Here is a 12,372-nt window from a genome sequence, read left to right as displayed (position 1 = left end):
AGTGTCGGACCGCCCACTGTGGAAACTCCTGACCAGACAAGTTGCGCCTTGCGTGCACTATTCCTGCCAGGTGTTGCAGACGCAGATTGATTTATTTTGCAACCTATATCATGTGACATTAAGGTTCCTTTGCCACAGAATTTCCAGTCGGTCGTTACAGTGATTTGTTGCCATTTCATTTTTCATTTTATTATCAGATAAATAACAGACACATTTCCTCATGAAATTCCCCATAGGAAAGTCGTGCAGTGGGATTGTTCTAAAGTCACAATGAACCTCATAAACACATGCATTGATGTTATTAGTATTTAAGTATGTTATGATGAATTATTATGGTAATGAGTTTTTATGTAGAGTACTGTAGTACAGTACTGATGCCAAACAAACAGGAAATCAGAAGTGTTCTTATTTTTTCCAATACGGTACCATTTGAATTGAATGTCACTTAGTGGAGTTGTCACACAAGGAAGTTGTCACAAGGGCTGTATCTAAAGTTTTGAGTTGTGCAACTGCATAAATACTTGTTTCATCTTTCAGTGTTTAATTATGTTTGTTTGAAACACCTAGTTAAAAAATGTCTTAAATGAGGATAATCTTTGTGCATTATATCCTTTACAAAAATCAAATTTCCAAATCATATTTTTGGAATGGCTGTTGGGTAAATAAGTGAACACTGGCATACATTAAGGCCAGGTTAAACTATACACCGATCAGCCACAACATTAAAACCACCTGTCTAATATTGTGTAGATCCCCTTCATGCCGCCAAAACAGTGCTAACCTGCATCTCAGAACAGCATTCTGAGATTATGTTCTTCTCACCACAATTGTACAGAGCAGTTATCTGAGTTACTGTAGACTTTGTCAGTTTGAATCAGTCTGGCCATTCTCTGTTGAACTCTCTCATCAACAAGGCGTTTCTGTCCACAGAACTGCCGCTCACTGGATGTTTTATGTTTTTGGCACCATTCTGAATAAATTCTAGAGACTGTTGTGTGTGCAAATCCCAGGAGATCAGCAGTTACAGAAATGCTCGAACCAGCCCGTCTGGCACCAACAATCATCCATGCGATTATCTAATCAGCCAATCATGTTGCAGCAGTGCAGTGCATAAAATCATTCAGATATGGGTCAGGAGCTTCAGTTAATGTTCACACCAACCATCAGAATGGGGAAAAAATGTGATCTCTGTGATTTCGACTGTGGCATGACTGTTGGTGCCAAACGGGCTGGTTTGTGTATTTCTGTAACTGCTGATCTACTGGGATTTTCACACACAGCAGTCTCTAGAATTTACTCAGAATGGTGCCAGAAACAAACTGTATACCTTGAGAGATGACATTATTATTACTTTAGATAGCATTTCATATTTCAGGAAAAGGTCAATAAAAAACAGGTTACCATTGCAAGAACGTACCCCATAATGTGACAACATGCCCCACTACAGTTAAATTAACTATACGTTTTTCTCTAGGCAATGTTCAATAATGTTCATCAATTATTCAATGATCTTCATAAATGACCCCACCCAGAGAAATATTCACTAAAGAGTGTGATAAAATGTTTAGCCAATAATGGATGGGGGATGCCAGCTCTGTAACTGCACTACAAAATAACATCCTTGAATACACCTTATTACATATATAATAGTAATGATAATGTCAGTCTTAGTCAGACCAGTTATGTTCTTCTTTACACCCTTCCAAATTGACGCATCATAGTGATGAGTGTATCCTTTGATGACAACTTACATTTTGCACATAGCCTGCAGCTTATGTGTGCTCAGTGGCCAACAGAGGGAGTACAATTACCAGATAATTTTACTTTTACTCTGCTCAGCTATTATAGTGCACTTACTCTGCTCTGAAATATGCACAGTAACCACATTTCATATGATCTAATCTGATTTATGCCTATTTGTCTGGCATTATTGTGCTCTGTGCATCTCGCTGAATATGCTTAGACAAGATCAAAAACGGTATTAAAACATTGCTTAACTAAATCCGAAGCAGATACTCGTTTCTAAATGTATTTGACCACAATTAGATAATTTAGACCTTTAAAAGCCATCCTTAAAAAAAAAAAAAAATCAGGTTAGACCTACTCTTGAATGAATTGGATTATGTAGACACTTCTGTGTTTTAATGTTACTTTTTGTCATTTTGTATATAATTAGATTTTTATGCCATTTTCACACTCAAGAATAAATCTTGTCATGCTGTGCATATTTGTTAATGCAATATCCTGTCCCATAACACATGTCGTAGCCTATATACAACTTAATCATAATTTAAGATTCTTTGCCAGTCTCAAATGTGTTTGCACATTGGTTTTATTAGAATGCACAGAAGTGCGTTTTGCACCTCATTTGTAGACTCGTGCACGCAGATCCGTGTCGCGCGCGCCTGAGTCTCTCCTACTAAGCGCGTGGAAACAGCAGCTGTGCAGTCAGATGCACCAGCACTGACGTGCAGCGTTTCGCCATTCAGCTCCATTCACGCTTATTGTGCAAGATTACAGCGCCGTTTCACATCGAGGATAGGAATAGGCTTGAATCAAAACGGTAAGAGCCTTTCATCCATTCTTCAGTGTTGCTGTTGTGTGTATTCGCTCCTTTTGTACGTCCCGGCTCTTACAGCGTCTGCTAGTTCCCATTCTTCATCATTTCATCAGACTGAACTCCATCAGAATGTTTCCCCATATAGAAGCATCAATAACATCTGTGAGCGCTGTAACACATTTTATTTAGGCTATTTTTATTAGCATTTTCCAAACAGAAACAGCCAGCATTAATATTGTACTTGTTGAAATACTTGTTGAGTATGATAGAATATTATAGCCTGCATGTTGAAAGTCAGATCAGTTTTTGAAAGTTCAATGCTAAACTGTTGTTGTAGATTCAGAGTATATGAAGGAGCTTGTTTCGCGTGTTTAACGTGATGAAAACTGGTTCAAAAGCGATAGACGTTCAAAAACAGCTAGTTTCTCAGCTGGACGATGTTTTGAAACAGGCTGAAGACAAGAGACGAAAGCTATGCCATTATTTCAAATTCTCCTTTGAGAACGTGAGTGTTGAACGTCGTTTCATTTCAATGTTACCCGCAGTTTTATGTATCATTGGGAATTCACGAGCGTCATATGGTTCAGTTGCTCTTTCTAAACAGCTTCTTGGCTGATGCCCTTGATAACATGTCACCTGGACAACCGCTTCAGCACCATGGAGAGAGTTCTGCTTGCTGGAGAATGCTACAAGGTCCTCATTCTGAGGAAACAAAAGATGAAAAAATGACTCACTGACATCTGTTTGATTTCTCAGGTTGTTAAGTATCATTTTAGTTCTTTAATTAAAAAAATAATAATAATAATTGTGACACTAAGTTTATCAAAAAACAACTGAAGTCATTAATAGTTTGAACTGTGGCAAATGTTTTCTTGTAGCCTACTCATTAGAATCATTTGGCCTATCCAACGTCTACGTGACAAACCTTTCAGTGGCTTCTAAAATGCAATTAGCTTAAAAGGCATTTTTTCCCTCTAAACAATCAACACAACTCATGCATCTGTAGTAAAACAGCATGCACATAACAGATTACAATGTAGTTCAGCCTTTTGTCAACTGACTAAATAGTAGGTCTCAGTGTAGAATTAGATTTCATTCATATTAAAATAACTACTAGTTAGTTTGTAACTAAGTCAGTCCATTAAAATACGATACGTAATAAAACAAGATTTAATTAATGGTATGTTTAGCCTATGTAAATAACAATATTTAATAACTATCTAAAATGAAAAAGGATGCAATAAATAAATACTAATTCAACAGGCTGGAAAAATAGACATTTATTAATTTTAATATCTTATATATTTTGTATATGTTGAAACCTGACACCGGGCGGTGTAGCCTACACAGGAAAGTGCACCATTAGATTGGTTTCATGCTGAAGAAGTACGTTTTTTACATAAGGTTTTCTCCCGTAAATTTAAACGCGTGTTATGCAACATCATCATATATGTCGAAAGGACTGAAGCCTGTCAACCATGAGCTCACTGATGTCAGTAAATGAGTCTGCTTTTTTATTCCATCCGTTACTCCTGGTTGGAGGCTTCTGTTAATATTTAGTTTATATGCAGGGTTACGTCCTGCCTAAATTTAATGATGCAATGCTAAAATATTTAGTAGTGCATAAATTGTACTTAGTGCCCATTTACGCCACAATTAGGCTAAGTTGTAACGTACGTATAGCTGGTGCAACCGGCCCCTGATCTCCTGGGATTTTCACGCACAACAGTCTCTAGATAGTTTACTCAGAATTGTGCCAAAAATGGGGGGCCTGGGTAGCTCAGCGAGTGTTGATGCTGACTACTACCCCTGGAGTCACAAGTTTGAATCCAGGGTGTGCTGAGTGACTCCAGCCAGGTCTCCTAAGCAAACAAATTGGCCCAGTTGCTAGGGAGGGTAGAGTCACATGGGGTAACCTCCTTGTGGTCGCGATTAGTGGCTCTCGCTCTCAATGGGGCGCGTGGTAAGTTGTGCGTGGATCGCGGAGAGTAGCATGAGCCTCCACATGCTGTCAGTCTCCGGGGTGTCATGCACAATGAGCCACGTGATAAAATGCGTGGATTGGCGGTCTCAGAAGTGGAGGCAACTGAGACTTGTCCTCCGCCACCCGGATTGAGGTGAGTAACAGTGCCACCACGAGGACCTACTAAGTAGTGGGAATTGGGCATTCCAAATTGGGAGAAAAGGGGATAAAAAAAGAATTGTTCCAAAAAAAAATAAAATAAAAACACACAAAAAAACATCCAGTGACAGTTCTGCGGATGGAAACGCCATGTTGATGCGAAAATTCAATGGAGAATGGCCAGACTGGTTCGAACTGACAGAAAGGTTGAGAATTTGGCACCAGCAGCATGAATCCATGGACCAACCTGCCCTATGTCAACATATCTTATGTCAACATATCCTCTAATGGTTACTTCCAGCATGATAATGCACCATGTCACAAAGCAAAAATCATCTCAAACTGGTTTCATGAACATGACAATGAGTTCACTGTTCATCAGTGGCCTTCCTTTTCACCAGATCTGAATCCAATAGAACACCATTGGGATGTGGTAGAACAGGAGACTCGAAGCATGAATGTGCAGCTGACAAATCTACAGAAATTGCATGACACAATCATGGCAACATGGACCAGAACCTCAAAGGAATGTTTCCAACATCTTATGGAATCCATGCCATGAAGAATTGAGGTTGTTTTGAGAGTAAAGTGAGACCCTAACCAGTAGCAGTATAGTGTTCTTAATAAAGTGCTCATTGAGTGTATATTGAGACATGAGTAAATTTTTAATCAACAACCATTTATTTACGTTTCATCTGCAGTTCATCCAGTAAATGTGACAAAAATGTGCTTCCTTTACTGTGAGATTAATACTAGGGTGTCATGCAGGACTGACTAAAACTGTGTGCAATGCAGTGCCCGCAATCCATACATTTGTATGCACTTTTTTACTCTCATCTTACTTATTTTAATAATTTTATTCATTTATTTACCTAAATCAAACTCTCAAGGAGCCCCTATTGGTTGTGGGCTCATATGCACAGCATATTCTCTATACCACAGATTTGTACCCCCTCATTGTTCACATGGCTAAAAAAGATTGCATCTGTTTTCTGCATTGCATTGTTTAATTCACGGTAATCAGAAAAAATCATTACCATCTGTTTTGACTTCATGGCAGATTTATGAAAGCAACAAAACAAAGAATTACTTTGTGATTACTTAATAGCATTATGCCAGTATTACAGTTTTGATTTGAAAGCCATTACAGAGCTTTTGAGAGTCCTAGAAATGCACTCACTCATACTGTTTAAAATTCAGTCATACTATAAAAGAATGCCTTACTAAACTCTTCCCTTTCAAATTAAATTAGCCTCAATAATCAAAATGGCATTTTCCATGAGTTCTGTTTTTTAAATAGTTGAATCATCTGCAAGAATGAAATGTCTCACTGATGGCCAGCATTTTTGCAAAAACCAGTCTTGCTTTCCATCAATTTAAAGAATATCCAATTACTCACTTGGTGCTTTGCAGATATATGGCACAGTTTCTTTTACAGCTTGTTTTCTCATTAACTGTTACTGGTAACTCTGCACGGACCGGCAAATAGATAATAAACTGTAAAGCTCAACTGCAGAAAATTACAGTTACTAGCTCACTCTGCTGCATGCTGATCTATTCTTAATAGGCTGAGGATGCAAAGACAATCTGGATATAGGCATGCCATCTCTTTGTATGTATGTGCTGAAACAAACTGCTAAATCTTTCCACCACTCATATTTTATGTCATACTTTCACTTACAGATATAGGACACTTTGACAATAATGGCACACTTTTCCTCGGCTGGCCCCCATACCCACTGTCTACTCCGTTTAGAGATGCTAGCCATTATTAGAATGATCGCATTGTAATTCCTCTGTATGATAACACATGATCATGACTGCTGTGGATGAAGCACAGTTTTGATGTCTGAAGCCACTGAATCTCACTGCATCTCAAAGCAGCAAATACAAAAGCTTGCTTTGATGTTGGGATATTTTTTTTTTTTCTGGGATGTATTTTTCTGCCACAATAAGCTGCATTATCCTATGGAGGAGGGGTGTGGGAGCCCTGCAGTAAAGCTTGGCTTCAAATCAAGTTATAATTTAATTTATATGGAGATCCTTTGAAGAAAAGTGAGCAGGAAATGCAATTTACTGCCTTTCAGATGTCTGAATAAACATGGTTGGGTTAGTAGAAGGCATAAGGGGGCCCTTCAGTGAGGGTTATAGACGAATACACAAATTAAACTGTTGTCTCTCAAACGCTCATGCACTCTAGGACGCATCATAATGCTTATGGTGTGTAGTTTTCTCTTTTCTGTGTTGATGTATTTCCTGTTGAAACAGGAAGTTTGGGTAGGACATATTGAAGTACTCATACAGTGTACATATTAGTAGATCCCTTTTTTAAATTAGCCAATAGGCTTTTCTTTAGGCTACATTCTCATTCTAGTGAGCATTTGACCTGTCATCAATATTCGTCAATATTTTTGGTCCATTTTTCCTGAAGAGACTGTAAAGTTTGTATGCATATATCTGCTAAAGGTTGATTTTTTCAACTTTTAGGAGTACACCAGCATATAGATGACTTCAAAGCTAATAGATGGACTAAAAGCCACAAAACCCCAATTTTCATTTCATGGGGTCTTTAATGCTATGTGGTGGGAATTGTTTTTCTTTTTTAAAGAGACTTATTTACAATAATTAACTGTATTTACCATCTATTCAACTAGCTTTTGTGGTAATTACACTTTGTAAGTGCTAAACTTAATTGTCCATGGGTTTAATTCCTGCCATTTCCCTGTAAACAGACGGAAAGGGTCTGGTTGTTAAAATAGATGATTCTTTCCACCTTCTCCCTTGGGTTTTCATGTCAGTTAGAAAGTCAAGGTTTTGGCAACTGCAGTGGAATAATTTTTTTTTGTCAGAGTGCTGCTTGACATCACTTATGTCACTTTGCCTTGAGAGGTATATTTACTTGTCTCTCACTGACAGGGGTGCTAGATATAAGGAACAGACCCTCTGTCTTCTCGTTACCAGCCTGGGGCCAGGGAAAGAGAGAGAGAGATTATCATTCACAAACAAATCTTTGCCTACAAACACACCTGTCACAGTCTGTCTCCCTCATGTTCTTCAAGGACTCTTATTTTGAAGTTTTCCCCTGGACTACATGTCCCAGTTTGTTCCACTCCAGCGTTTATAATTAAAAGATTGAAAGAATCTACTCCTGCGTCTCTTCCTCTCCACGTACCCAACGTTACAACACCAGCAGAAATGGGGGTTAACTGTCAATGCTGGGTATGTCAATCTTATTTGGTTGTTTCACATATTAGTGCTGTCAGTCAATTAAAATATTTAATCGTGATCAGTCGCATAATATTTCATTGTTAATCACAGATTTTGAAAGTGCTTAAATTTGACTCTATATACAGTATATGGAACTTATTTTCCTGTCAAAATGCAACAATATATAACAATGTTTTATTAACATTCATTTTCCAAACAAAGTATTCCACAGTATAAAGATGCTATGAAAGCACTAAAATAGCACCAATTAAAGTTGCAGTATATTAAACACCTCCCAAAGTCTTAGTGGGAGTTTGACAAAATGAAAGAACTAGTACCCATAGGTTGAGTATTCAATGCAATGGGTATAAATCTCAAACTCTCATTCCCCAAAATATGAATCATGGCCATCCTCTTTGCTACAGCAATGGTGAAGTCGAATTTTATGATTCATGCCACATGAAAAGCGCAGCAGAGAACGTCTTGTTTTGCTCCGAGAGCTGGCACTGCGCACGTAAATAATACTTTATCAGAATTGTCCGCTAAGACTAAAGCATAGAAAATATTTTAGCACATTGCAGACTGCTACAGAAAATATACTCAGTGTGAATCTGTGCTGAGATGAGAACTTTTTTTTTTTTTTTTAATATCATTATTCAGTTGTTACATTTCTCTAGCTTCATTTGCAATACAAAGTCCTCCTCGCTTTTATAGCAGCTAGTGTCCTGACCTTGCACTGCATCATTGGACATGCATAGATTGAATAAGATAGTATCTCTCTCAAACAGAGAGTATCATAGTGTGCTATTGCCTTGTTTTACATTAGGTCTTGGGTTTACTCCAGACTTTGGAGCTCACAACACAATTGAAATAACCTGTTAAGAGCTGATCTGGAAGATACAAAGCAAAGTGAAATAGCATCTTGTCTTCATAAATGGAGTCAGAGAAGCATAGACAGTTTATGGAGGAGATGGTTTGCTCATAGAAAAATAAATGAGACATTGCAACACTCATTATGCAGGCTGTATAAATGGAATCCTTACTTTCAGTTAAAAGAGAGAAACACCTTTTTGTTTTCTTTTATTTGAGAATGTGCATGCGTATTAGCTGGAACTAGCCTGATAAATAGTATTTAGCATTATTTCAGCTAAAAAAGCTACATTTATGATACTATTGTTGTCAGATTTTATTGCTGATTTTTGAATGTTACTGAATCTTTTATTTTGAACTTTTTGTTCTTTTTGTTCATTTCTTCATTACTGCTCATCATATGTGAGATTACTATACAGTATCTTGGCTCTGAAAGCCGATACAGTATCAGGATACACACTGACTTGTCTCAGCTGTGAAAGACTCTCTCAAATGTGACATGGGGTCTCAGTCCAACACACCTGGACCAAGTGTTTTCAAAACCAAGTGTCTGATTGATCTGTAGATGAATAAGTGTTTTTCTGTCCCTTAAGTGAACTAAGAGAAGAACAGGTGTGATTCAGATGTACCATCCCCCTCCTGTATGTTCAACAATGAATTAATTCACATGGTGGATCAGTGGACAGTCATGGGATGATTGCACTGACATCCTGAGATACTGAACATCCCTTCAAAGATGACTTTCATTTCCTCTGTCCTGTTCAATGATAAAGGCTTGTGAAGGCGGGGGAGGGGAGACAATGGAGATATAGGAAGCACTAGACCACCACAGTCATGTGCCCACCAAAGACTTGAAACTTGCTCATGCATGAATGCAAATGCTTATATTTTGGTAAGCTTGATTTCAATTGTTGCATTCCGAAATGTTTCAGATCGCAATTCATAAAGCAACACGTGTGTGTGTGTGTGTGTGTGTGTGTGTCTGTGTGTGTCTGTGTGTGTGTGTGTGTGTGTGTGTGTGTGTTCTCAGCGTCGCTGTAAAGTGTGCTCTAGTGGGAATTAGCATAAACCTAACCCTAACCCTAATGCTAATTTAAATAATAAAATAACCACATAGTTGTGGATAGTTACACCCTGTGTATATACCGGACACGACAGACGTTATGCCACTTTACGCTGTAATGACTTAAAGGGATGGTTCCCCCAAAAATGAAAACTTCCATCGTTTACTCACCCTCACGCCATCCCAGATGTGTATGACTTTCTTTTTCAGCAAAACACAAATTAAGATTTCTAGAAGAATTTCTCTGCTCTTTTGGTCCATACAATGCATGTGAATGGGTGTTGTCAAACTTTTGAAGCTCCAAAAATCTTATAAATCATTATAAAAGTAATCCATAAAATTCATGTCTTCAGAAGCGATATGAGAGGTGTGGGTGAGAAACAGATCAATTTGTATTTCTTTTTAAATTTAGTTTTTACTATAAATTCTCCTCCCTGCTCAGTCAGTCTGCACTTTAATTTTCACATTCTTCTTCTTGCATTTTTGGTGATTCACATTCTTCATGCATATTGTCCCCTACTGGGCAGAGAGAAGATTTTCTTTTTGGAGCGTCAACATTTTGGCACCCATTCACTTGCATTGGATGGACCTACAGAGCTGAAATATTCTTCTAAAAATCATAATTTGTGTTGATGGCATGAGGGTGAGTAAATGAGAGAATTTTCATTTTTGGGTGAACTATCACTTTAAGGCTGTGTATACTGGACACTTAATAGTAAAGGTTCTAAAAAGATGCCGTGCATGGCGTCACACCGCTTGCGTCCTGTGTAGACAGATTACTAGGATATCAAAATAAATATGCAATTATTATTAAAGAAATCTTTTGATGTAAAAAGCTGTATGTCTAATCAAACAGAATTTCTGCATATTTAAATGTATTTGTCACTTGGTTGAAACTAGCCTAATTGGGCAGATACCGACAGGTTGCATGACAAGCCCTCATCTTCAAAAACCAAGAACAAAACTATGCAATAGAAAATATGATCAAGACTACATTCCATGCTTTGTGCTGACTACATTGCATTATGTGACATTTAAGACATTTAAAAAACTAAATTGTTGATCTTGCTAGTCAGCCTTAGTCATGTTAATAATTTTGCATTACAGTATGTAGGACCTAAGCAGTTCATGGTGATATTAATAAAAGATAAATTATTTTAAAGACATTGTTTACATTTGTATGACAAACAATTTTCTTATGATGTTTTATTGTAAAATTTGGATCCTGAAGCAAAACCAGTTGAGAACCATGTTTCTGATCTACCGCCCCACACCATCCTCCACACAGCTGCTGCAGGTGGTGGGGAGATGATGAAGACAGGACTGTGAATAGCCCACAGCTCCAAACCACAGAGCTCCATGTTGGATGATAGGATTTCTCTAGACATTAATGGCCAGTAAGCAGAAAGAATGTACTGGCCTGCCTTTCTCTTCCAGCTGAATGATCAGAAGTGAATCTCTGGCTATGTCTTCAGTAAACAGAGACAGCCTTTTGCATTGAACTCTCTAATAAAACAGACAGAGATAGCACTGATTTATTTGAGCAAGCGGCACCTCATGGTCAAAATCTCATCTCTGTGCCATTTCTCTTACCTAGATTGCTTCAGGAATAGATGTAACCTGAAGGGGCCAGAAGAATAACTAAAAGAGAACAAAATGAGTCATCTGTAGATTGAAGCTCTAGCGTTGCTTTCGCCATTACTGAGAGGGAAAATTGCTCAGGCCTGAAGGCTGGCACTGGGGTTTGGCACACACAAAGCTTTACACAACTCTTCATCACTTCAGTCAGCCCATACAAAAGTTCTTTCAGAAATGGCCCCATTTTTTTTATTTTTTTATGACATTCGTTAACGATAGTGATTCTTGAATGTCAGCATTCTTTTGCTGATGTGGATGAAACATTGTTCTAAAATGTTCCAATGTCTAAAATAATACAGCAAACATTTTTTTTTAGTTGAGTTGTGAGCGCACAGTCTGAACTGAATATATGAGAGAGAAAGACATCATTTCATTGTCCTTGCTGGTTGTACAGCAATAAACAGCAGATATTGTTTTTAAATTAATTGGTCAGAAAGGATCAGTCTTGAGCTTGAATCAGCCAGAGTAGATCTTGACTTACTAAATGAACATCAAGTAATTTCTTTGGCTCATGAGACTTAACCTCGTGCGACCCTGCATCCTTCTGCATGGACTTAAACCTGTAAAATCTCAGTTCAGGACACTCTGGGCTGTCATTAAAGGGTTAAACTGTTGACACAGAGTCATATTACAAAACAGCATGGCGCCGATCTCAGTGAAGTTTGTCTTTGGGAAAAACGGCAACAAAATTACTTCTGGTAAGAAACTTAAATATTTACATTGAAACCTGTTTGAGTCAAAAGATTAGAGTGTCTAGTTTCATCCGATATGCCATTTTAAACATTTGAGTGATTTATTGCAAAATGGCATGCTGTTAAACACAAAGACCATGGACGTGGACTATAGGGCTATTTTTCCATTATAAATCCTATATTCACTGTGCATTATAAAAGAGAATCAATGGGTTCATCC

General features: G+C 37.9%; 1 protein-coding gene across 1 annotated transcript in view; it reads left to right on the top strand.

The window, feature by feature from the left end:
* Nucleotides 1–2,426: 2,426 nt before the first annotated feature.
* Nucleotides 2,427–12,372, top strand: part of LOC127448557 (ecto-NOX disulfide-thiol exchanger 1-like) — a 159,045-nt gene continuing 149,099 nt past the window's right edge. The window contains exon 1 of the mRNA XM_051711193.1: nt 2,427–2,563. The gene's annotated coding sequence lies outside the window, so the exon portion shown is untranslated. The remainder of the gene's footprint in view (nt 2,564–12,372) is intronic.

Source organism: Myxocyprinus asiaticus, chromosome 11 (assembly GCF_019703515.2).
Source record: "Myxocyprinus asiaticus isolate MX2 ecotype Aquarium Trade chromosome 11, UBuf_Myxa_2, whole genome shotgun sequence".
Taxonomy (NCBI): domain Eukaryota; kingdom Metazoa; phylum Chordata; class Actinopteri; order Cypriniformes; family Catostomidae; genus Myxocyprinus; species Myxocyprinus asiaticus.
This window is presented reverse-complemented; position numbering and strand designations above follow the sequence as displayed.